Below are 26392 nucleotides of genomic sequence, written 5' to 3'. Positions count from 1 at the left end.
GTCACTGAGATCTCTGAAAGTCACAAATTCTGTGACCCCCTTTATATAATCTGAGCCTTAATCGTTGTTGACTGTCTCTCTCAATGTAGAGGTCTGTTCTAGGGCAGATGGGACAGGGAAGACAGAAGCTCACCCCCCAGCACAGGTTTGGGCAGCAATGGCTCTTGGGCTATTTGCTGTGCATGCAGAGGACTTGTCCAGGCCGGTGGAGCAGCTCAGCCAGATGAGGAGCTGGAAGAAGGAGAGACCGGAGCAGCCTAGACATCCCACTTTTTCTCCACAGCCACTGCCTGTCAGCAGGATTCCTCCTTCTCCTCAGTGAGACCAAATCTAAGCACCTAGACAGCCGGTCCGTCCACTGCACCCCAATCCCTCATGCCAGAGCCTCCCTGCCAAAGTCCTGTACCTGGCTCCAGAGAATTGTCTCACATCTCACTGGGAACTCGACTTCTTGTGCCCAGAGAGTCTCGGCCCCACTCAGTAGAGGACCTGAGAAACACAGTGTCTGCCTTTTCCAAATAAGTGCTTGGAAAGGTTTTGTTTCTGTGACCACGTGGCCTAACGGATAAGGCGTCTGACTTCGGATCAGGCGATTGAGGGTTCGAGTCCCTTTGTGGTTGTGCAATTTTACCTTTGTGCTGAAAGTCCTGCTCCCTTCAGGGCTGGAACCTCTTCTTGGCTGTTCAGGCCAATGCTCTGGCTTCAGCTAGAGCCCCAGGAAGGAGTTGGGGGTTGGGTGTCTCAAAGGCTGGGGCATGAGCCCCAGGTGCTTCCAGTCTCGCCTTTGCCATTCCTGACTTGCCAAAGAAAATGGGCGGCTGCCCGGGCTAGCGTGTGCGCCTGTCCCTGTGCTGGAGGGTACTTGCTAAATAGCACCTTGGGAGCCTGGGTATTTCTCTGCTTCTCGCCAGCTGGGGAAAAGCCTCTTGGGGTAAAATCTCCTGCCCCACTGCCAAAGTGAGCACCTTGAGTGGGAACGGTAAGAGGCATAGGCGGCAGGTTTGTATAATTTTTGGTGGGGCCCAAAATGGTGGTGCCCCCCCGCTCCCGCCCTGTAAGCCGATATAAAATGAAGCTACAACGCGTCAGTGCCACAAGATTACAAGGGTCAATTAAAAGTGGAAAGTCAGAAGCAGCACTTGCCTACTTCAATATACAGTATTATATTTTGTTGCATCTGTTGTGATGAAGTGGGAATGTTCTTAATATTTTCTCTGAATACTGTGTGGGTGCCTCAGTTTCCCCTGCAAGATGCCAACTGAAGGTGTTAGGGACAAAGAGATCAGGTGGCCTCCTTGTCCAGAAGAGACACAGAGGCCAGAGGAGGGAGTGTCAGTTTGGAGCTGGCTGGGGAAATTGGGAGAGACCCAGAACTTGGTTCTGGGCTCCCCACCCCCCAAGATGGACCTGACAGAGGGGTTCTGTTTTCTGTACCAACAAGCTCTGTTTAAACTGTGTTCCCGTCATCTAATAAACCTTCTGTTTTACTGTCTGGCTGAGAGTCACATCTGATTGCAGAGTTGGGGTGCAGCGACCTCTGGTTGCCCCAGGACCAGCCTGGGCAGACTCACTTTGGAAAGTGCATGACGTGGAAGGGCATGCTGAATGCTCCGAGGTCAGACCCAGGAAGGTGTAAGCTTCTTGCCCTGGAGACAGTATGCTCCGAGAGAGGAGGCTCCCCCAGAGTCCTGACTGGCTTTGTATGGAGATGTTCCAAAGCATCACAGCATCCCCTTCCACACCGTGCACTTCCCAGAAGTCCGCACAGGCACTGACACTCCCTCCTCCGGCCTTTGTCTCTTTTCCAGGCATTAGGAGGCCACCTGATCTCTCTGTTCTCCAACACCTTCAGTTGGCACCTTGCAGGAAACTGATTTGGGAGAAATGAAGTAAAAGCTGCCCAAACTGAGCTTGAGCACTCCTGAATTTTGAGGTGTTCAAATCTGGAAGGCAGGTGCTGGGGGTGGGAGAGGGCTGTGGGCTCCATGGGGGAGCATGGCAGCAACTGTCTGGAGCTGCATGGAGCCAGATACGCTGGTCTGAGTGGCACAGTAAGCAGTTTGGGGTTGGAGAAGAGGTAGGGAGTTCCGGGGGCAGTCAAGGGACAAGGAGCCGGGGGCGTTGGATGGGGCAGAGGTTCGAAGGGGCAGTCAGGGGACAGGCAGCAATTGGATAGGCATGGGAGTCTAAGAGGTTTATCAGGGGACAGGTAGGGGTGCGGTCCTGGGAAGTTGGGTGGGGTCTCAGGAGGGCAGTTGGGGACAAGGAGAAGGGAGGCTTAGATAGGGGCTGAGGTCCCAAGGGGCAGTTAGGGGCAGGGGTCTCGGGAGGGGGTCCGGGGGGAACAAGGACCAGTGGGGCTGCGAGAGGGGGTGGAGGTTCTGGGGGGCAGTTGGGGCAGGGGTCTGGGGAGGGGCAATCCGCGGACAGCGGCTGGGATTCAACGGGCTCGGGGCGGCTGGCAGCCAGGGGGATCCCAGAGCCCTTTAAATCCCAGCCCCGGCTGGGAGTCAGAGGACTCTGGGCTGCCTGCAACCGCAGGGAGCCCAGAGCCTTTTAAATCCCAGCCGGGGCGGGAATCAGAGGGCGCTGGGCTGCCCACTGCGGCGGGGAGCCCAGAGCCCATTCAATCTCAGCAGCGGCGGGGAATTACAGGGGGCTGGGCTGCCTGCGCCCGGGAGCACAGAGCTTTAAAATCCCAGCCGCGGCCGGGAATCAGAGGGCTCTGGGCTCCCCGCCGCAGCAGGCAGCCCAGAGCCCTCTGATTCCCGGCCGCGGCTGGGATTTAAAGGGCTCTGGGCTGCCTGCAAACGCGGGGAGCCCAGAGCCTTTTAAATCCCAGCCGCGGCCGGGAATCAGAGGGCTCTGGGCTGTTTGCTGCGGCGGGCAGCCCAGAGCCTTTTAAATCCCAGCCGCCGCCGGGAATCAGAGGGCTCTGGGCTTCCCGCTGCAGCAGGCAGCCCAGAGCCCTCTGATTCCCCGCCGCGGCTGGGATTTAAAGGGCTCTGGGCAGCCCTGGCGGCGGCGGCGGCAGCGGCGCTCGAAGCAGGGGAGAAAAAATATTGGTGGGGCAGAGCCCCTGCCTGGGATTTATTCATGGGGCTAAAGCCCCAGAGCCCCATATAAGTCGGCGCCTATGGTAAGAGGCCCCACCAGGGGCGCTGGCCCTGCTTTCCTATCATCTTCTGATGTTGGCCACAAAGCATCAGCAGCTGGCTGCGGGTGGTTTTCAGTGGGGGTTTGACATGCCAGGGAGCAGGGAGCAGCCTGGCTGGGTGTCTCTGTGGCTGTCTGCTGGCCACGCATAGGCATGGTTCTCCCCTCCTCTTGCCCTACCCTTGGTTGCTCTGTGGCTTTTAAGCCTTCCCTTGGAGTTGTCAGCACCAGCCACCTCTGTCCTAGGTGCCCAGAGGAGGAGAGGTGTGTTGGGCTCCAGCCTGGGACTCTGCCTCCCTCCTGCCTTTCCCTGACTATGAAACCTGGCCCTGACACTCCTTTCTTCAAGCGCCATGTGGGCAAGAGGAAAAGTGTGGCAGAAAGCACAAGGGCCAAACTTGTGGGCATCAGAAATCCCAAACACCCAGTCAAACCATAGCCACTTCTAGACCCCATTCCAACCAAAGACCTAGCGCCAGTGGGTATGAGTCACTCAGCACAAGGTAAACAACTCATTCTTAGACAGCTGGAGACAGGAAAGCACTTGGATCTCCAGGGATTTACCACAAGGTCCCACTGAGATTTGAACTCAGATTTTAGCCTGCCAACCCTTACACCATGGGACCAGCTTGTGCTAGTTTCTCTGAATATTGGTGACCCTATCATAGAATACCAGGGTTGGAAGGGACCTCAGGAGGTATCTAGTCCAACCTCTGCTCAAAGCAGGGCCAATCCACAGACAGATTTTTATCCTAGATCCCTAAATGGCCCTCTTGAGGACTGAGCTCACAAACCTGGGTTTCGCCGTCCAATACTCAAACCACTGAGCTCTCCCTCCCTCACAGGCCCAGCTTGTGTAAGGGACTGTTGGCCCTTTACTAAAACTGAGTGGGGTTTTTTGGTTGGCTAGTTCCCAGTCCCAACAGAAGGGGGAAGGGTCAATGGGAAATCAGGACCCTGAGACTGAAAGGCCCCTGGGGCAATGGTCACCAACTGGTAGGGAACAAGTGAGAATTTGTTAATGAGTAAAATTCCTGGTGAAAATTGGCAAAGCTGTGGAGAGTTTGAAAAGTTCCAGTGAATTTACACATGAAGATACAAACAGAGAGACAAATAGAGAGAAAGAGAACATCACAGACTGCACTGGCCCACACAGACATAGACAAAAACCAAACCCACACAGCACACAGAGCCATATACACATAAGGGAAAGCCACACAAAACATAGAACAAATCCACACCAAAAAATACATCAAAAGCCCACAAGAGGAAAGCACAAAAACCACATACCAAAAGAATACTTAGCAAAAAATGATCTGCATGCAAAAGTCATACACACACACACACACAAAACTATATGGCATCCACACAGGACCCACATGCACATCAACACAACAGACAACAAAAAACCCAACATACAGAAAGCCAGGCAGGGTTTGAGTCTCACAGTGAAGAGGGTGAGCACACTGGTGGTTTGGGGAGCAAAGACTGAGGGGGAGTCAGGGGCAGTGCTCTGGGCTCTGCTCGACACCTCCTGACACAGGCGGCTGGCGGAGAGCAGAGCCTGGTAGATCTGTGGAATCTGCCCTGCTCTCTGTAAAGCAAGGGGACCTCGGTGTCTTCTGAGCTGCAATTGTATTTTCTGCAGGGCAAAATGATTGGCAGAAGCCATTTGCTTAAAGGAAACTAGTGCTGTAGATGAGGTTTGAACTCACAACCTGAGCATGACTCCACTCAGCACTGCTCTGTAAGTACTGGACACTAACCCATTGCACCCCTGGATCCTGCTTTCAGGAGCTTCTCTCCATGTTTCATGGGTGGATTAGCAGAGGGGGGGGGTGGGGTTGCATTAGCTAAAACAAATCCATATTAAAGGCTGCAGGATGGCAGCAGCAGAGGTGGGGAGCCTCCTTCCATGTGATAGAGCTGGTTCCCCCTTCTGTTGCTCAGGGGAAGGTTGGTGCTTTGAGCCCACCCGGTGCTGGAATGTCCCATGGGTGAGATTAACGGGACTCTTGAGAAGAGAAGAGAAGAGAAGGGAGGGGAAGTCTTTTCTATCCCTGCCTAGCTCCATTGGTCTCCTGTGGCCCTTTCAGCTCTCTGCTCCCCTGTTGGGGAGACGCAGAGACAAGCCTCCATCTGGGAGAGTCACCGAGAGGCTGTGTCCCGTGGTGTGTGTGGGGTTGTGGGGTGGGGGGGGTATGGGGCTCAAGGGGAGAAGGTTGTGTGTGACAGTGTGTGGGGGAGGGGGAGGGTGTGTTCCTTAGGATAGAAATGATGGAAAACACAGGGGCAGTGACAGTGAAGCCCCGTGTCTGAGTGTTATGACCCTGTGTGGTGCTGCCGTTCACCTTCCCCTCCTATGGGCTCAGCTTTCATTGAATCCAGCATTTTTTCACCTGTCCTCACCACAGAGGTGTCCCACCTGCTTCAGCTACCGAGTGTCCCTCTTAGAGACGCCGAGGACTGGAACTGATTTCAGCTGCTGGACAGCTCTGCTAGGTCTTTATTCATTTGCACAGGAAAATGCTGAGTGTTTAAATTCATTTCAAATCCCTGCCCCATTCAGCGAACTCCTGAACATACTGGAGATGGGTCTGGAAATTGATTTTCATTCGAAAAAGTTTTTAAAGGGAATCACTTGAATTGGAACTAGGAACCCATTACCCTGCAGGGAAACATTCACCCACTGACCTACCCTCACAACAGAGAGTGTCCTGTATAGCCCAGAGCAGGACCAGTTTTTAACCTGGGGGTTAGTAAACTTTATCTCTATACAAACACCACAGCTTACAAACTCCCCACCCCCGCTCTGTGTCACCAGAGCACAACAACAACTCTCCTTGGAGCACACACAGCTCCCCAGCTCCCTGCCCGTCAGTCTCTCCAGCATTGCTCCAAACCCTTAAAGCAGGGTCTCAACCTCAAGTTACCTTAGGGCTGGTGCCAATCCTCCAGTCCTCCCAGTGGGCCAATAATGTCACTCATACTGCCCAGAACCCGCCCCCCAAAACTCCACCCTCCACCTGCCTAAGACTCTGGGAGGGAGTTTGGGTGGGGGGAGGAGGTCTAGGGTGCAGGCCCTGGGCTGGGGCTGGGGACTGGGGTTCAGGAGGGGGTGCAGGCTCTGGGGGGAGTTTGGGTGCAGAAGGGGTGAGTGGCTGGTCTCTGGATGGGTGTTTGGGTGGGGGTGGGGTTCTGGGGTGCAGGCTCTGGGGGGAGTTTGGGTGCAGAAGGGGTGAGAGGCTGGTCTCTGGGAGGGAGTTTGGGTGGGGGGAGGAGGTCTAGGGTGCAGGCCCTGGGCTGGGGCTGGGGATTGGGGTGCAGGAGGGGTGCAGGCTCTGTGGGGAGTTTGGGTGCAGAAGGGGTGAGAGGCTGGTCTCTGGGAGGGAGTTTGGGTGAGGGAGGGGTTCTGGGGTGCAGGCTCTGGGATGGAGTTTGCAGCGCTGTAACAAGGGTGAGGCGAGTGAGGCACTTGCCTCGGGCGCGCAAAGTGGAGGGGCGCAGCTCTACCACAATCAGCGGCGCTTCGGTGGCAGCTCTACCACTGCTGCTTCTTCAGCAGCAATTCAGCAGTGGGTCCTTCTCTCCGAGAGGGACTCAGGGACCCGCTGCTGAATTGCCACCGAAGGATGAATGAAGTGGCGGTGGCAATTCAGTGGCAGGTCCTTTCCTCCAACAGGGACTCAGGGACCCCCCGCCATCGAGCCTGGAGGCGGCCCTTGCCTCGGGCACAAAAATTCCTTGTTATGGCTCTGGGAGTTTGGGTGCTGGGTGCAGGCTCTGGGAGGGAGACTGGGACAGGTGGGAGGGGGTGTGTGGAGGGGGGTGCAGGCTCTGGGAGGGAGTCAGGAGTGTGGCGCTTACCTGGGGCTCCAAGGTGGGGCAGGCTGGGGGGCCTCCGTGTGCTGCTGTCCCCAGGCATCACCCCCACAGTGTCTCATTGGCTGCAGGGGCTCGGGACAGGGGCAGCGCATGGAGGCACAGCCCCACCCTGCCCTGCCATGGGGAGGGGCCGGCAGCCACTGGAGCGAGCAGACAGATGCTGCTCAGCTCCGCTGCACTGACAGGGCCCCTGGCGGGGGGGAGCGCCTGGGGGCAGCAGGTGGGGCCAAGGGAGTGACCTGGTCCAAAACTGCTGGAGCCCCACGGGCGAGACCTGGGAACCAGGACTGCCAGCCAGACAAACACCTTTAAGAGGAGGCGTCCCTCTCCCTGTCAAAAACTGATCTTCCTCCTTCAGTTCAGTGACAGCCTGAATTGTTCCTTATCCCGGCAGAGCCGGAGGATTGAAACAGAAACATCAAACCCCTGTGTAGCTTGCATGAATGGACACAAACACTCCCTGGTAGCTGAGGAGATGTTCAGCTTTGCCCTTGGTCAACTACAAGGCTAAAGGGAAAGGAGGTGGCACCAGATATAAAGAGTGAAACACGACACATCATGGTTATGCCCATGGTGGCTGCAAAATCTTTTGATGTACTTCTTCTTATCAACAGTGTATTGTTTTCTCTGGAGCCTAGGCCTTGACCAAGAAATTTGTACCTTGATAAAATAATCGACTGCCCCTGGTGAAGGCAATGGACTTGACACCCACTGGGGTGTCCCTACACAGGTACAAGTACTAACAACAGTGGCTGCCTTTTAGCCATAGATTTTAATCGGGGCAATAAATTGAAACAAACCCCTGTTAAATCATTTCTCAGCCCGAGTCCTTCACCCACATTCCCTAGAACATTGGGCCACCATGTGGACGTTTCATTTCTGACCTCAGTTTCACACAGAGACAAAATTTCCTTTGCACAGATCCATGAAAAGCAAAATCTTCCTGTGTCTCTTGTCTGAGCCAGGGCATTCGACGCCAGTGAACCCTTCTCTCCTGCAATGGCGACGGTCAGACAGAGGGTCGTGGCACCCGCATCCCTGCCAGGGAGATATTGGCTCGGCTCTTTCTTTCTGCTGCTGTGGTTAGTCCATGAAACATCAGGGATGAAATGTAAGGCTGAATTCACGCACCAGCCCTCTGAAAAATTTCAGTTCCCCAGAGAAATCCTGCCCCCTGCTATTGGAACGATGTGCTGGAGATTTGACTAGGAAAGGGACTGTCTGAATTGTCAGAATGGGGAATGAACAACAATCTACAGCAATGTCGTTCACACAAACACACTCTAATCATGCTCCAACCGGAAGAGAAATGGGCAGGAATTCTCGCTGTTCAGCCCAGAACACATTTACACTGATGCGCAGCCGTGAGTGTGCTCGGGAAGCTGGTCTGAGCAAACAATTTGAAGTGACAATTCAGTGAGAACAAAATCATCATGCAGTGAAATCAATGCATGTCAAGTAGTTGTGGCCGAGTGGTTAAGGCGATGGACTAGAAATCCATTGGGGTCTCCCTGCGCAGGTTCGAATCCTGCCAACTACGCAAGCGCTGCGCTGCTGTTGTTATTATTGTAGTCTTAGTGCCTGAGCATCCACAGTGCGAACTGGAGATAAATCTAGTTTCACTCTGTCTACACTTAAAATGCTGCTGTGGCACTGCTATAGCACTTTGGAGTAGACAGTGACTGGAGGGTTTTTCCCATCCCTGTAACCCGGGCTTAGGTCACCTTACCTCTATGGGTGTGGGGAGGGTCACACCCTGAGAGACGTCGCTCTGCCAATTCAGTGCTCAGCGTACACCAGCCCTTAGATCCCTCTGGGTATTTCAATGCAGGCACTGACCTGTGAGAGGAAAACATCAGCTCACAAACACAGAGACTGAATTTCCCACATTTAATCTCGCTGCACTTTCCAGAAAGTCACAAAATTCAATTCATTCTTGCTAGGACAGAGAAAAAATAAGTGATACTAAGTTTTTGGCTTGATTAAATACAATTAAGTGTTTAATTAATATAGTAAAAATCTGTCCTGATTCCTCTAACTAACACCACAGCGTGAAATAGGAACAGAGACAAAGCTTGTCAGTGACGACTAATTTCACAAATGATCTTCCCATTATTAATTTCCACTTTGGAGGTCTGGGCATCTCCAGTGTCATTGCTCTGCGTTCACCTTCCCCTAGAATTGTTCTCGGACATTCGACTTCCTCTGCGGCATGGGGCTCGGGTCACTTCCTGGAGGATTCCCTGCACCTTGAGGTCTTTAAGCCACAATTTGAGGACTTCAATAACTCAGACATAGGTTAGGGGTTTGTTACAGGAGTGGGTGAGTGAGATTCTGTGGCCTGCATTGTGCAGGAGGTCAGACTAGATGATCATAATGGTCCCTTCTGACCTTAAGTCTATGAATCTAGTCCCAAATATGGAAAACTGCAGTTCAGCATGAGAATAGTGACCCCGTCTCCTTCCTGCACCTGCTCTACATTGCTCCACAGCAGCTTCTCCACCTGCAGAGTCACCCCAGCACTGCAGTGCAGCTCCAGGGTTCAGCAGGGGCCCCTGGCAAGGACAGTGGGTGCAGCTAATAGCCCAGTGTGCCTGGACGTGAGGCAGCTGTAAAAAAGCAACACCACCCCCCAGAAGTACAGAGACTGAATTCCCCAACTTTAACATCATGACCCCCTGTAGAAAGCCACACGTGTCAGTTGTATTTTCACAGGGAGATGCAAAAATCAAGTGACACCAATTTTTAAGTTGAGTAAATAAAGTTGAGGAGATAGTTATTAACCTCACAAAAATATACTAAAGATCCCTCAACATAACACCTGAAGGTGAAATATGAACAGAGACAAACCTTGTCAGCAAAGGCTCATTTCCCAAATGATCCTCAAAATGTTACTAATTCCCACCCCTCCTCCACAGGAGCTCTGTGCAGTGTCACTGTTCTGCAGGCAGCTTCCCATTCAATGCTGTTGTGGGACATTCCCAGGCCTGGAAATGTACCAAGGACAGAATTTGAAGAGCAAACCTGGCTCCCCGCACCAGGCGGGATTTGAGTGTTTTGTCCCTGTCACTTAGTCTGTGTTAATAGTACAGATGCCATGGGCAGGACTCCAGGCTCTGCTTGAGGGATCCTGGCACAGGGGCTGGTGGGGGAGAAAGGATGGTAGATTCTGACCTGTGCTCTGGAGAGAAGCTAATAAGTGAAGGGGGCATTTCTGACTCCTTCCCTGTCTCAGTGTCCCAGGGCTGGAATTCTACATTCCACAGGGCCAAATGAGGGGGTGATGCCATTTGGTTAATGAAAACCAGTGCTCCAGCTGAGGCTTGAACTCACAACCTCAGCATAGCTCCTCTCAGCACTGCCCTATAAGTACTGTGCGCTAACCAATTGCGCCACTGGAGCACCTGTTAATTAAGATTTTCTGAGACCCCTAGGCTGATAAAGCCAAGGAGTGACCCCCCCAAAACATTCTCAGTGGGGCTGAGAGCAGGTAGTGACAAGTGTTGTACTTGGTGGGGTGGATTCTTCTTAAGGGTTCCAGGCACCATTTGACCCTTTTGTTCTTCCCTGTGTAATAACAGAGCTGGTTCAGACTCAATGGAGAGTCTTGCTGCAGACCAACAGATCTGAAATCACTGAGAACCAGCTCTAAGCATTAGTCCTGCTTTGGGACAGTGTCTCTCATGCAAGAAACTGCCCAGTCTGCGCTAGCAGTGAGGCTCCCTCACTAACAGCTGAAATCAGGGAGAGCTGTGTGAAGTGCAGGGCCCCAGAGGTGCCTGAACAGGGGGGAACAGCACCCCAGGTGCCCAGAGGAGGAGAGGTGTGCTGGGCTCCAGCCTGGGACTCTGCCTCCCTCCTGCCTAGCCCTGACTATGAAGCCTGGCCCTGGCCCTCCTTCCTTTAAATGCCATGTGAGCAAGAGGAAGCATGTGACAGCTGCAGGGACCAAAGTTGTGGACATCAGGTGAAGCAGCGAGAAACAACCATATGGTCAAACCACAGGAATCTCTAGCCAGACTGTTAAGTTCTTGGACCCCAACCTGTAGCCGCCAGCCCATTGAACCAGCCAGACCAAAGACCTATCTCCAGTGGGGATCAGTCACCCAGCAGGAGGGAAAAACCTCACTCTCTACCTGAGAGAAGGTAGCCAAACACATTGAGCTCCAGTACTTTGTAGCAAAGCAACATATCTCTACAAGGTCCCACTGAGATTTGAACTCAGATTCCAGGATTCAAAGTCCTGAGTGCTGCCCATTACACCATGGGACCTGCTACTGGTTCATTTTCTAGACCCCTGTGACTCTCAGCTGGTTTGCCCTCTGCACTTATTGCTTCCCACCATCAGCTTCCTCTCGCGGGTCTCTCTCTCCTCCTCCAGTGACTGTGGTCCTGCAGTACCGGATCCGTGGGTCCTGACCTGAGTCCCTGCATCCCCCTGCTTTGTCTCCATTCCGTGCAGGCTGCAAAAATGTCAGGGGAGTCTGCTCCTCCCTTCACTAGATGCTCCCGCTCATATCAGCCAACTGCAGCCTCATCTCCTGGAACTCAGGCAGCTGTTGCTTGATCCGATCGTACAGTCACACACTGACTGGCTCCCCTGCCTGGATGCTCTTGTGGAAATCCCACAGGTGACACTGCAGGACTTTACACTGTTGGTTTCTTTAATGTTGTGGTGTTTCCCCAGCCGCCGGAACAAAGCTGCTAACTCCTCCCTCACCGACTCGCATCAATCCCCCTGGTTGCCACAGAACCCTCTGATGCTTTCCCGTTCTGCCAACACCGCCAGGCCTCGCCCCCCTGCTCCTTTATCTTGCAAGCTCTGGACGTTCAGCTTCCAATATCCTCTGCCGTGGGTCAGGGAATTGCCCACATTGAGCACACGGTGAGAGCTGCGTGATCCGAACAGTCCATTGGCACCACCCTGCACTGGGCTGTCGACGTGCTCTCCTTCACGGAAATCCGGTCAGTGCAACTCCTGGCCTGTCCCCGCAGAAAGGTGTATCCCCTCTGCGGCCGGTGTGAGCTCGGGTCAGAGGAATAGGAGGTTACTGCCCACCCTCCACTGGTTCACTGTGCAGAAACAGGTTCTCTAAGCCGACCTCGCTATAGACCTGCACCAGGTAGTGCTCATCGTAGAAGAGTTTCCTCTGACGGTCAGGAAAACAGGACCAGCAGTCCTTAGGCCGGTGCAACAATTGAAATCCCCCCCGACACCAAACACCGTGCAGTCCAGAGGAAGGGAGCCAGTTCCTTCATAGAAATTTCCTTTCATGCCTTAGCTGGGGACCATACACACTAATATAGCCGTAGCCAGTGCCATGGAGCACAAAGCCACCAGTAATGCCCTCTCTGGTTGGAGCTCCAGCCCCTTCTGTACTCGCACTGCGAATGTGAAGAACAAGACTCCAACCCCATCATTCTTCCCTGGCCTGGAGGACCAGAGAGATGGGCCCTTCCTCCAATCACCCTCTGCCCATCAAGCTACCCTAGAGTTGTTAATGTGCATTTCCTGAACACCCACCATGTCCAAGCCCAGCTGCTCCAAGACACTGAACATCAAGTGCCTCCTCCTGGGCCCCCAACTCCCTTCCACATGGCCACTTTCACACATGCCCCTTCCCTGGCACTGCCCTCCCTCAGCTGCACAGAAGAGTTTTCATCCTCTCTACCTGCCTGTCACTGCCCAGCACCCCCTCTAGCACTCTCTTCCTGCCATATTGGGTCCACCAATAACTCACTTAGGAGAGACAGCTCCTGTCCCTCATTGTTAAATGTCAGGCCAGCCAATTAGGGGCAGAAGCCCACAATATCTTTTCCTACTGCAGAGCCCAAGCTCAGGGACTCACCTTGGGCGCAGGGACCACTGTGCTCCCAGAAAACAAGCCACCCCTGTGCAGAGAGGGATGAAAGGGCCTGCCAAAGCCTGGGATTGAACCAGGGACCTTTAGAACTTCAGTCTAACGCTCTCCCAACTGAGCTACTTTGGCAACTGTGTGGCAGTATTTTGGCCTGTTGCTTCTCTGTCTGGGATGTTTTTGCAGCAGTTGCACACAAAAAGGACGTCATTGGGAGCGGCCCATGAAGACAAGACTCGCTTTTGCCTGCCTTGCTCAGCTTGACTTGCTGCCTCACCCCGTTCCTGCCCTAGTGCCCGGGTTGACCTGGTGGTGGAAGGGGACTGGGGGCCAGTGGCGCGGGGAGGAAGTTGAGCTGGACCCTGAGCTAGGCTAGACCCTGGCGGTGAGAGTCTGGCCACCACTTGCCGCCCCACCCTGTTGTCCTGGCTTCCCCCACTGGACGTCATTTCGGGAGGGAAGAGGGGCTTCCGCCTCCCCTCCCCGATTTTCACACCACAGAGGAGTGCGAACAGGAAAACGAACGGCTGCTCCACACCCCCACCGGAGGAACCCGGCACCCTTAGCTGCTTCCCCTGCTCCACCCCAGTTATGCTACTGAGTGGAAGTGTCCTGTGTCCATAACACAGAGGTCGATTAATCAAAACCCTCTTCTGCCAGCACCGGGCCTCCTGCTTCTTACACTGGGCCTGCAAGCGAGGGGGCAGCTGGCACAGCGCCAAGAGTCTAACCCGTGAGGCAGGAGGCGTCTGACGCCCGCAGCCTGCTGGGGAGCTCCCAGAAGTTATTAAGGGACAGAGACTCCTCAATGCCCTTAGTAACAAGGGTTTGGGGGTCACCGAGGCCAGTAAGGGGGTCACTATGTCGGCCTTATAACCCTGGGTGTCAGGTCACTGTGCAGCTTTGATCTAGAGCTCGGATCCCAACAACCGACCAGCAGCCCACAGCCTCCCCCTGAGTCTGCCCCACCTGGTTCCTCCTTACAGGCCGACCTTACCCCCCTTCCAGCCCCAGATTCGCCCCCTAATCATCCTACTGCCGCTCAGAGCCACAGCCGTGGAGGTGCTGAAGGAGGCAGGGGTGACTCTAGGGTGGGGTTCTTCTCTAACGATGGCTGGCAGAAAGGTGGTGCTCAGCTCTGTCAGCCACCTGCCCAGTTGCCTCGCTGCCAGGGGATGCAGACGTTTCTGTAAGGCCATTAAATGGAGTATTTGGCTTCTGAGTGAATGTGAGGAATGTGCAATCCTGAGAGGGAATTTCCATCCTTCTTTTTACTGCTTCTCAGCGGCCTAATGGATAAGGCATTGGCTTCCTAAGCCAGAGATTGTGGGTTCAAGTCCCATCTGGGGTGGCAAAACTCTTTTCTCCTTGTATATTGCAACAAAGCCTTGGTGTTATTTTCACCAAGGAAACTGGGAGACGTTTGAACCCAAAGTACTGGATCTTGGGAGCAATCCCTGAGAAACAGCATCTTCCACTTGACAAATGCTTTCTAGACCCATCAGTAGCAAACACTTAATACTAGTGTTTGTCTGAGAATAGAAGGAAGGGGAGTGTTTACTCCGACACCTCAGTGAGTGAAACAGACAGAAAGAGCAAGGCTGTACTGAAAGAGAATGGATCTGTCTGGAGACAAAGCAGAACCTGAGAATGAGCAACAGTGTGAAAAGAAGAACTTCAAATGGGTGTTAGGTGTTAGGTTGGTCTGACAAGTTTCAAGAAAATACCAGTGCTCGTAGACTGATGCGGACACTGGCTGCTTCTGATCTTTTACTGAGAATTCATTGAGAAATATTTTCCTTAACTATGTTATGGAATATTGGGTGGGCAATGAAGGCACCATTCCTCCTGCTTTCGCCCTTCGAGACAACACGGCTACATGGCATGCGGCCAATGCTCACCTTCCAGTCAACTGCTAGAGAAGACAACACAGATAGGGATGGCAGCAGGGCAGACTGGAGCTCCGCCGAGATGGTGGGACCAGGTCTCATCAATGGGGAGGTGGCCACCCCAGCATGCACAAGGCTGAGCTAGTAAGTGCGGCGTGTGCTCCACGGTGCCCCTACTCCCTGCATGTGGTGGTGGAGGGCAGTTACTGAGTTCGGTTGGTTTGGGAAATGTAGGGCTTGGCTACACTTGCAGAGGTAGAGCGCTGGGAGTTAAACCACAGCAGGGAAACCGCTGCCGTGTGTTCACACTGACAGCTGCAAGCGCACTGGAGTGGCCACATTAGCAGCTCTGGCAATGCCACAGAGAGCAGTGCAGTGTGTTAGCTATCCCAGTGTGCAAGTGGCTGCAACGTGCTTTTCAAATGGGGGACAGGGGTGGAGTGTGACAGGGAGTGTGTTGTGTGTACGTGGGGGGAGTGACAGTGTGTTTGGGGGGCTGAGAGTGTGTCAGCATGCTGTCTTGTGTGTTCGGACAGCAGCAGACCCCACCTCCCCTCATACACACTCAAAACAGCAGCAGCATTCCACACTAATGGTTGCTTTGTCCCAGAGCAGATAAGCAGCCGGCTGTCAGAAACGGAGCTTTGAAAGGGGATATCCGCATGCCTGCAGCCGATTTCAAAACAATGACCAGAGTGGGCACTTGACTTCAGGGGGTTATGGGACATTTCCTGAGGCCAAACACAGTGCAGTGATGCAACACGTCATCCACACTGATGCCCGGGTATTTCAGCAGGGCTCAGCAAGCTTTATGCTTCTCATGGAGGTGGATTACCAGGAGCGCTCCACCTACAGAGCCCAGGTGCTCCATGTGCCTTGCGAGTGTGGACACCTCAGGAGTTAGGGCCCCCGGGGCTGCTTTAATGGGCTCTAACTTGCAAGTGTAGCCAAGCCCCTAGACTATGTCACTTGTGTGACTTACTTGTGCTATTGTAATAAATATAATAGATGTGCAATGGTCAGAAATTGCACCAGCGGAGAAGTATATTGCAGGGAAACCATAAGGAAAATAAGAGTTTAAATTATCCTCCACATGTCCCGCATCCCACTAAAATGAATCCAACCCACAGGGCACGTGGGCAGAAGTATCGGTGTCAGGATGCTACATTGTTAGCACAGTAAATGAAGCTGCAAAATAAATGATGTTTAAATGACCTCACTCTATTTTTTACAATCCGGTATTAAGAGGTAATAGATACAGATGGACACCAGGCAGGGTCGTTTGGAGGACGAAACCTTTATGCTTCCATCCCCCACCACTGTCAAGTTTTAGCCAATTAGGACAAGTCAGCAAATAAGAACAACCTCAGGTCTCAGTAACTGCTACAGGTAGCAAAGTCCTAGGAGCAGTTTCTGGCACTACACCTGCACAGCTCTGCTCCCCGGCTCTTCTTGGGCTCCTGCTCTCTCCTTAGCTCTGCCCCACTCTGACCCAGGCAGTTCCAGCTCCCACGGAGGATGGGACCCCCTGGCCTGGTGACTCCCTCATTACACTGCCTGGCCTGTCAGTGCGGCTAACTTGGAGCTTTGGCCTCTCCCCATTGCCCCTGGGGACTGTCAGTCTCAGGGTCCTGATTTCCCATTGGCCCTTCCCCCTTCTACTGGGACTGGGAACTAGCCAACCAAAACCCCCACTAAGCTTTAGTAAGGGGCCAACAGTCCCTTACACAAGCCGGCCCCATGAGGGTCACTGATGGCCAAAAACAGCAGCATGAGCTGGTCCCATGGTGTAATGGGCAGCACTCAGGACTCTGAATCCTGCAATCTGAGTTCAAATTTCAGTGGGACCTTGTGGTAAAGCCCTCGAGCTCACACTGCTCCACTTCCCTGTCTCCAGCTCTGCAAGAGCAATTTTTTCCCCTCCTGCTGGATGGGTCAGGGCTCTAGAACTGACACCTGAGGGTTGGGATTCTCACGGCTTCACCTGGTGATCACAAGTCTGGCAGTTGCCACTGTGCTTGAAGGAAGCAGGGCTGGGCAGGTGGGAGCCCAGCACCTCTCCTCCTCTGGGCACCTGGAGCAGAGGCGGCTGGTGCTGACAGCTCCAAGGGAAGGCTTAAAAGCAGCGGAGGTCAGGGCAAGAGGAGGAGAGGACCATGCCTATGTGTGGCCAGCAGACAGCCACAGGGCCAGGCTGCTCCCTGCTGTGCTGAACCCCACTGACGGCCACCCACAGGCCAGCATGCAGGGCGGCTGCTGATGCTCTGTGGCCAACATCAGAAGATGGTAGGAAAGCAGGGCCAGCCCCCTGGGTGGGGCCTCTTACCGTTCCCACTCATGGTGCTGACTTTGGCAGTGGAGCCACCCATTTTCTTTGGCAAGTCAGGAATGGCCAAGGTGAGACTGGAAGCACCTGGGGCTCATGCCCCAGCCTTTGTGACACCCAACCCCCAACTCCTTCCCGGGGCTCTAGCTGAAGCCAGAGCATTGGCCTGAGCGGCTAAGAAGAGGTTCCAGCCCTGAAGGGAGCAGGACTTGCAGCACAAAGTGAGCACAACCACGAGGGGACTCAAATCCTGAATCATCCGATCCACAGGGAGATGCCTTATCCTTTCGGCCACATGATGAGGGGGTCTAAGCTCTTCTTTGGAAAAGCCGGACACCGTGTTTCTCAGGTCATCTGCTGAGGGGGCCGAGACGCTCTGGGCACAAGAAGTCGAGTTCCCAGCGAGATGTGAGACTTAATTGTATGGGGCCAGGTGCAGGGCTTTGGCAGGGAGGCTCATGCATGGGGGATTGAGGTGCAGCGGATGGACCGGCTGTCTAGGCACAGAGATTTAGTCTCCCGGAGGAGGAGGAATCCTGCTGACAGGCAGTGGCTGTGCAGAAAAAGAGGAGGGGTTCCTGGGACTTTTTTTGCCTCTCTTTTGCCTGCCTGCTCACTCTTGCCTGCACACTGGGATAATCACTCTTGTGGTGAATGGTGAAAATGTTTCTTAACAAGCCCAGATAGCTCAGTTGGTCGAGCATCAGGCTCTTAATCTGAGGGTCCAGGGTTCAAGCCCCTGTCTGGGTGCTCAGCTTTTAAGTTGCCTTGTGTGCCAGGAGCCAAACTCTGTTCACAGCCACACAGGGATTCCCAGAAGCTGTGGCCATTTCCTGGAAAGGTTCCTTTCCTTAGCAAGCAGGAGAGAGGCTGCAGGAGCAGGTGCAGATAGCGCAGTCTCTGGCTGGCAGGAAGGGCTGTGGGGTCAGGTGCTGAGAAAGCCCAGAGGGGGAGCAGCAGAGATGAGGGGAAGAGAGACAGAGAAGCAGTGAGGACAGAGCACAAGTGTACAGGGGGCATCTGGTCTGGCTATTGTGGGGAACTTCCCTGGTTTATACACGACCCTGGTGGAATTGGCTGTAGAAAGGATCTGAGTCCCCACCCCCTTACCCAGAGGCTGCCTGACCTCGAGGACTGTTAGGATACAGAGATTCAGGCCTGTCTGCAAAGGCCTGTACTTTAAGAATTTAGGTGTATTTTTTTCACTTAGCTAGTTATAAAGATATAAAAGAAAGAATAAAAAATCACTGTCTGTCTGTGTAATGGCCTTCTCTTACTGTGACAGTCTGAGGCCTGGTTCTTCGGCTAAGCAGCAAAGGCAGCCATAAGGTGGGAAGTGTATGGTCACATCCTCACATTCCCAACTAGTCACATTGAAATAAGGTGCGATTGGGCTGTTAGGAATACAATCCTGTCCTGATATTCCATCACCTCCAGAGAAAGGGAAACTTAGTTTGGTAGCATCCTGTCTGGCAAGAACTCACTTATCAATAGACGCAGCTGGAAAACCCTTATGTCTGTATAGATGTAGTTGTGAAATCCTCCCTTCTGTATTGTTTTGTATGTTTATTTGCATGGTCTCTGTCTGGTTCTGTGATTGTTTCTGTCTGCTGTATAATTGATTTTGTTGGGTGTAACCAGTGAAGGTGGTGGAATATAACCATGTTACAGTATATTAGGGCTGGTTAGTCTAGAGGAGTGAGGGTGCCAGGCGGCGTGGCGGTCGGAGCCGCGTGGTGAGTGCCCCCCTGAAGCGCTGGCCGCCCCCCTTCTCTCTCCCCCCCGCTCCCTCCCCTTCCCCCCCCACACTAGACCGGGCGCGCACTCTGCAGCACAGGGAGTCCCCTGGCTCCGGCCACCCTGTGGGTTTTTTCTTTTGATTTTCCCCTGCTTTGCCAGCCGCGCCGTTGTCTTTCCCCCCATCCCCCTGCTTTGCTGCTCCAGCCCCGCCGTTTTTGTGTTGTCCCCCGCCACTTTGCCATTCCAGCCACGTCGGGTCCCCGCTTGCCGCCACAGCCGCGCCGTATCCCCCCACACACCCCCGCTTTGCCGCTCCACCCGTGCCGTTTTTCCCCCCTGTTTTGTTGCTCCGGTGGCCCCACCCCATTTTTTTTTGCTTGGGGCGGCAAAAAAGCCAGAGCCGGCCCTGCCCACACCTGACTCCCTGCCATCTTTACAGGGGCCTGACAAGCTTTGCTTGTGTTTGGATTCTGCAAAGCAGAGGAGCAGGTGAGGTTTTCCTTGCAAGCTGTGTGTGTGTGTGTGTGAGTGAATCTTTGGCCAGGTCTGCACTACAAAGTTGTTTCAGCAGAATTATATTGCTCAGGTGTGTGAAAAACACACAACGCTCCCTCGGTCGGCAGCTTGTGGCTGGTGCACACACTGCAATGCCACGTCTGGCGACAAAACTGCCCTGTTTTGGTGACAAAATAAAACGACTTCGATGAGAGGTCTAGAGCTTTGTGCAGCAAACTTAAAGTGACAGAGTAGACGCTGCTGTTCATTATATCACCATAACTGGCCTCCTCCAGTATCCCACAATGCCTGCTGTGAACTCGCCTGCCCTGCATTCCTGCTACAGAGCCATGGGCCCCTCCCCTTTCATCGCTCTGGGAAGTTCTGAGAGCTGAGCCTCTATCTCCGGCAGCCAGGAGCAAATCACTGCCGTGGATGCTGCTCTCCGGGAACTTCCATACATTGGGGGGGGGGGCACCAGCATCCGAACTGTGATGCCCCCATGACACCCCTTCCCTCGAGGAGGCTCTTACCTTCTAAACAGGGACGTCTGTTTTCTAGTAAAATCACTAAAAGGGAAGGAGAAAACTCGAAAGAGGTTCCTCCTGGCACTCACGTACGTGAACCCGAATACTCTCTCAGTCCTCAAAGAGAGACCTGGAGAAGGAGACTTGCTGAAGCAAAGCCACAGGGGTCTCTGAGGTTTCCCTGGCCCCTCGCCCCTGTCCTGCCTGGCTGATGTCAGCATCGCTCTGTGAGGTCACCACCTCCCCACCACCTCTGACCAATAGTCTGAGGTCCTGCAAAAGGCCTTTGTGATGTCACTGCCACACCCCTCCCTTGCTGTGCTAATGTCCTGTCCCTGGCCAGGCACTTTGGAGGTTTGAACTACTCCCTGTGGATCACCCCACTCAAGGAGCGTTCGTTCTAGGCAGGAAGCCGGCTAGACAGGAAAACATCAGATGCTGCTCCCAATGCTACACTCAGTTTTTCAGAAATTAGTCAACTTTATGGCCAGAAAAGACCATTAGAGCATCTAATCTGACCCCCTGCATATCACAGGCCTCCTGAATGACACAATAGCTACTTTTAGAGCAAACACATTCCAGAAAGGCATTTAGTCTTCATTAAGTGACATCAGGAGATGGTGAATCCACCACTTTCCTTGGTAGCTTGTTCCTGTGGTGAATCATCCTCACTGTTGAATATTTGTGTCTTAGTTGTAATATGAATTTGTCTCTTTTCACCTTCCAGCCACTGGGTCTTGTTATGACTTTCTCTGCTCGATTAAAGAGCCCTTTCATATCCAATCTTTTCTCTCCATTAAGGCCCTTCAACACTTCAATGAAGTCACCTTTCAATCTTCTTTTGATAAGCTAAACAGGTTGAGCTCTTTCAATAGCTCACTAGAAGGCATTTTTTCCAGCCCTCAGAACATTTGTCATCAGACTCCTGAACTGCAGCTGGATGTGGTTCTTGTTCTTCTGCACAGCACAGCTCCTGGAGAAGAGGGATCTGCAAATGTGCATTCATATGATACCTTTGTTAAATTGATGAAAACATAAACTAGACACTTAGAGGATTGGAATTGATTTCAGCTGATGGACAGCTTCGCTAAGTTTTTATGCATTTGGACAGCAAAATGTTGAGTGTTTACATTCATATCAAGCACCCCTGTATAGTGGAGCCCCTGAACAGAATGGAGAATGGAAATGAAAATGTTTTCCTTTTTTAAAAAAGGAAAGAAGGTTATAAGAGAACACTGGGGTTTAAACTGAAGATCACTGGAGCTGCAATCAACCACTCTACCACTGAGCTATACCAGCACAATGAGCTGAATAGAGAATTGTGATTTTCAGGACTTTGAAGGACAAACCCTGCTTCATCGAGGTCCTTTGCCATTCCCAGACCACAGGTGGTTTTCAAAATGGGGTTTGATTAAACTTCTTAAATGTGGTAAACACCACAGCTTGCACACCCACCGATATAGCTTCTCCCACTGACATAGCTGCCACCTCTTGGGAAGTGGATTAACTGCACCCACAGAAAACTCTCTCCCATCAACATAGAGCAGTGGTTCTCAAGCTGTGTGTCAGGACCCCAAAGTGAGATGTGACCCTGTTTTAATGGGATTGCCAGGGCTGGCATTAGACTTGTTGGTGCCTGAGGCTGAAGCCAAAAGTCTGAGCCCCACCACCCAGGGCTGAATCCCTCAAGCTCTGGATTTGTCCTCCCCTAACTGGGGCAGAGCTCGGGCTTTGTCTCCCCTGCCTCTGCTCAGTGGGGAGGGGCTTGGTGCTTGATCCCTCTTTCCAGGGCCATGTAGTGAGTTTTTTTTTTGGCAGAAGGGGGTTGCAGTGAAAGGAAGTTTGAGAAACCCTGGCATAGAACCTCTGAATATGTCTAGACTTGGCCCTGTGGCAGATCAGACACTGAAAGTGCAGCCATGGAGACACCACACACCAGCCTTGCCTAACAGGCAAGAATCAAACCTCCACAGAAAAATGCCTGTTATTGTTTAACCCATCTCCCTAAGCCCTCAGCCACCACCACTTAACAAAGGGGCTTTTCTACACTATGGTTCTGGTCTCACTGAAGGGTCATTTCCAATTGTTTGCTCAGACCAGCATTAGGGAAAATGGTGCCCTGGGCAAAGCTTGTACTTTGGCACTTCCCCATTGCCCCTGGACGATCCCCCTCCCCCTTTACCGCTAGCTCCTGCACTCCCAGCCCTTGCACCTCCTTCACCCCTAACTCCTGCCCCTGCTGTGCCCCCTTTGCCCTTAACTCCCTGGGCCACCAGCCATTGCCCCGCTCCTGCAGCCCCTCACATGGCTCCAGTGCTGGGGGCCCCGCACTTGTTCTCCCTTTCCCTGGGCTTTGGCATCACTAGCCCCTGCTTAGCGAGTAGGGTTCAGTAGTTCCCAAAATGTGGGGCATGACTCCTAGGGGGACACAGAGGAACATGCATGGGGGCACCTCAGGGCCTGAGCCAGCCCCTATGGAGGGAGCCCCACTCAGCCCCACTCTGCCCCAGTTCTTCCCCAACCCCACCCTCAGCCTGGGCCCCTGGTTCCCAGCTCGGCCTCGACCCCCTTTCCCCAGCAAGCAACGGCCCCACTCCCAGCCCCGGTTCTTGACTGCGGACTAGGGGGATTAGGGATAGAGGAGGGTGGGGTTACCAAGGTGCATTGTGGGAAGGTGGGATTTAGAGAGCCCAGAGTGGATGGGTGGGGGTGGGTTGGAGTTCCAGCCCCTCTGCCCAGGCAGCTCCCCCAGCCTGACACACACACCCAGCCCCCGCACCCGCCCCACCCCAGGGCTCCTCAGCCCAGAGGGGAGCCCCCCGGCTGAGTGAGGAATCAGAGCCCCCCCCCCCGAAATTACCCTGGGACCAGCATGATCTGCCCATGACAAAGTGTTGATCCTCGCTCCCCCCAGCCCCACTCTTGACACCCACACACTCCATCCCCATTCTGTGCACACACCTTGGGTCACTGTGACATTGAATACTTCAATTGGATGGGGGGCCCAGCACCATGGCTATTCCCTGCCCCCCAGGGCTCACGGGGCCGATTGGGGGCACAGGGGGCATGATCCAGTGCCAGCCAAGGGTGGATCAGAGGTGGGGATGGGGCTGTGGTTTCTGCACCACCCAGTTTCTGGCACAGGCTCCTTCGAGGATTTGCATTTCTTGATAGTTTTCACCAGTGATGAGCTGCCAAAATGCTAACAACCGGTTCCCTCCTCCTCCTCCTCACCCCATGAGGGGTCATGCCCCCCACCGGGACTCCTGCCCCATCCAACCCCGCCATGTTCCTTGACAGCCCCACCCCAGGACCCATGCCCCATCCACCCTTCCCTGTCCCGACTGCCCCTTGCCACCCCATCCAACTCCTTCTCTGATTCCTGATGGCACCCTGGGACCCCTACCCCATCCAAACACCCTTCTCTCTGTCCCCTGACTGTCCCTGGAATCCCTACCCTAACTGCCCCCACTGCCCCATCCAACCCCTGCTCCTTTCTGACTGCCTCCCCGACCATTGCCCGTTCAATCCCCCTGTTCCCTGCCCGCTGACCGCTCCGACACTAATCCATTCCCCCCCCCCAACTCCCCTACCCTCTATACAACACAACCTCCCTGTTCCCTTACCGTCCTACCTGGACCCGGGGCCAGCCCCGGGGGCCGGGCAGGCAGGAGCCGCGCCGCCCGGCTGGACCCGGACCCGGGGGGCCGGGCAGGCAGGAGCCGCCCCCCGCCCCCAGCTGGACCCAGCCCCGGGCAGGCAGAAGCCGCCCACCCCCCCCCAGCTGGACCCGGCCCCGGGCAGGCAGGAGCCGCGCCCACCCCCCGGCTGGACCCGGGGCTGGGCAGGCAGGAGTCGCGCCCCCCCCGCGCGGCTGGACCCAGGGACGAGCAGGCAGGAGCCGCCCCCCCGGCCCGCTGGACCCGGGCCGGGCAGGCAGGATTACATGATAATCAGTAAGAACAGAAGGCACAGATATCATTACAAGTAAAACAAACAAAACAAGCTTTCTAGTGACTAAAACTTAACTTCATAGAGTTACAATCTTTATCTAAGCAGGCAAGGTCCCAGGCGGGTGTTGTGTGAGGAGCTGTGGAGGCCCGAAAAGGCGTCCTGCTGGGCAAGGGCAGGTGAGGAGGGCCAGGGCTTTTCCCAGGGCTGTTGCTGCGGCCAAAGCCTTTGGGAAGCAGAAGAGGGCCAGGGGTGTTCTTGCCTGCTGGGGCCCATGCGACGGTGTAGGTGTACACGGACCATAGAAGGTCTGTGGGAGCTGAGGCCACTCAGCGTGCCCCTTTCCTCGTTAGTATAGTGGTGAGTCTCCCCGCCTGTCACGTGGGAGACTGGGGTTCGATTCCCCGATGGGGAGGGTGACCCCTTTTGAAGGGGGGACAAAGAAATCCCTGGCCTGCCCGCCACATGCCTTGCATTCTCCTTCGACGGCCACTTCCCTTCGCACCCCGCACTGATGACTTTCACCTCCAGAGAGACAGTTACCTCGCAAGGACATGCTCGCCCTAGCCAAAGCCTCCCCCGGGGCCTGCACATGGGGGCACGTTTCAGAGCGGCAACGGGAAATAGGCTGGACAGGGCCATGAGGACAATGACCCAGACAAATGGGGAGGGATTTGGTCCAGGGGTGGAGGAAGACAGAAAAAGGGACAGGCATGGGATTGGCTTCCTGTCTTTTTTCCTTTGCTCAGCATTTGACCTGTGACTGTAATGGGGAGACTTGAGAAAGACCTGTGGCCACCGGCAAGGTAGGTGGCCGCCCCGAGAGCGCAGAGCTGAGCATTTTCCGCTGGGGTGCTGCCTGCGCCCCCAGCGCCTGGCCGTGATCGTATAGTGGTTAGTACTCTGCGCCATGGCCGCAGCAACCTTGGTTCGAATCCGGGTCACGGCATTGCTTTTTGGTGGGGAGGGGCTATCCTGCAGCACGCCTCGTGGCTCAGTCTGATGGCGTCCGTTTGCAAAGAGAGCCATCAGCCGGTCCTCAGTTTCTGCTTGGTAAAGGCAAGTCAGTGGGGTCCATCGGTCAGAAAAAGAGTCCCAGGACTTCTTGCTGGGCGCCAGGGTCCAAAAGCAGCGCATTCCCTCCTGGAAAGGGCTGTGTTTCGAATGTCCGTCCAGTGCGCGTTGAAGGGAAGGATCTGCGTGCCAGGGAAGCTGCATCCCTCCAGAGGTGCTTGAGAAGCCAAAGGGGCCGTGGGTGAGTTTGTGATGAGGTGAGTGTGAAGTGTGGAAGGGAGAGGGTGGCAAGAGGAGGTTTTGAGAGGAAAAAAGGTGCTGCTGAGCTGGTAGGGGAGGGCAAGGTCCCAGGCGGGTGTTGTGTGAGGAGCTGTGTAGGCCCGGAAAGGCGTCCTGCTGGGCAAGGGCAGGTGAGGAGGGCCAGGGCTTTTCCCAGGGCTGTTGCTGCGGCCAAAGCCTTTGGGAAGCAGAAGAGGGCCAGGGGTGCTGTTGCCTGCTGGGGCCCATGCGACGGTGTAGGTGTACGCTGACCATAGCTAGTCTGTGGGAGTTAGGGCCACTCACTGTGCCCCTTTCCTCGTTAGTATAGTGGTGAGTATCCCTGCCTGTCATGCAGGAGACTGGGGTTCAATTCCCCGATGGGGAGTGTGACCCCTTTTGAAAGGGGGACAAAGAAATTCCTGGCTTGCCCACCACATGCCTTGCATTCTCCTTCGACGGCCACTTCCCTTCGCACCCCTCACTGATGACTTTCACCTCCAGAGAGACAATTACCTCGCAAGGAGATGCTCGTCCTGTCCTTCCGCCCCCGGGCCCAGCTTCGGGGTCTGCATGTGGGGGCACGTTTCAGAGCGGTAAAGGGCAATAGGCTGCCCAGGGGCATGAGCAGTGATTTCCCAACACCCGCCCCTAGTTTTGTGAACTAGTTACATGCCAAACCTGGTGGCTGAACTTCGCTACTTTGTCCTCACCCACAACTATTTCACATTGAGGACAATATATATCTTCAAGTCAGCGGCACTGCTATGAGTACCCACATGGCCCCACAGTATGCCAACATTTTTATGGCTGACTTAAAATAACGCTTCCTTAGCTCTCGTCTCCTAATGCCCCTACTGTACTTGCACTACACTGAAGACATCTTCATCATCTGGACTCATGGAAAAGAAGCCCTTGAGGAATTCCACTGTGATTTTAATAATTTCCATTCCACCATCAACCTCAGCCTAGATCAATTCACTCAAGTGGTCCATTTCCTTGACAGTACTGTGCTGATAAGCGATGGTCACATAAACACAACCCTATACTGGAAACCCACTGACCGCTATACTTACCTACATGCCTCCAGCTTCCATCCAGGACACACCACATGATCCATTGTCCATGGCCAAGCTCTAAGATACAACCGTATTTGCTCCAATCCCTCAGACAGAGATAAACACCTACAAGATCTCTATCAAGCATTCTTAAAACTACAATACTCACCTGCTGATGTGAAAAAAACAGGTTGACAGAGCCAGAAGAGTACCCAGAAGTCACCTACTACAAGAC

The 26392-nt window shown here is 54.1% G+C and overlaps 6 non-coding genes across 6 annotated transcripts; 3 read left to right on the top strand and 3 right to left on the bottom strand.

The window, feature by feature from the left end:
* Positions 1-8499: 8499 nt before the first annotated feature.
* On the top strand, positions 8500-8581 carry TRNAS-AGA. The gene has a single exon. It is a non-coding gene; the product is annotated as a tRNA-Ser (tRNA).
* Positions 8582-10349: 1768 nt separating this feature from the next.
* TRNAI-UAU lies at positions 10350-10443 on the bottom strand. The gene is made up of 2 exons: positions 10406-10443; positions 10350-10385 (listed from the first exon to the last, which is right to left on the bottom strand). It is a non-coding gene; the product is annotated as a tRNA-Ile (tRNA).
* Positions 10444-11241: 798 nt separating this feature from the next.
* TRNAQ-UUG lies at positions 11242-11313 on the bottom strand. Its single transcript has one exon. It is a non-coding gene; the product is annotated as a tRNA-Gln (tRNA).
* Positions 11314-12958: 1645 nt separating this feature from the next.
* Positions 12959-13031, bottom strand: TRNAF-GAA. Its single transcript has one exon. It is a non-coding gene; the product is annotated as a tRNA-Phe (tRNA).
* Positions 13032-17791: 4760 nt separating this feature from the next.
* On the top strand, positions 17792-17864 carry TRNAK-CUU. Its single transcript has one exon. It is a non-coding gene; the product is annotated as a tRNA-Lys (tRNA).
* A 7551-nt stretch (positions 17865-25415) lies between these two features.
* TRNAD-GUC lies at positions 25416-25487 on the top strand. Its single transcript has one exon. It is a non-coding gene; the product is annotated as a tRNA-Asp (tRNA).
* The last annotated feature ends 905 nt before the right edge of the window (positions 25488-26392 follow it).

The sequence above is a fragment of the Mauremys reevesii genome, linkage group 12 (genome assembly GCF_016161935.1).
Source record: "Mauremys reevesii isolate NIE-2019 linkage group 12, ASM1616193v1, whole genome shotgun sequence".
Lineage (NCBI taxonomy): Eukaryota > Metazoa > Chordata > Testudines > Geoemydidae > Mauremys > Mauremys reevesii.
The sequence above is the reverse complement of the archived record's forward strand: the minus strand, read 5'-3'. Positions and strand labels throughout refer to the sequence as shown.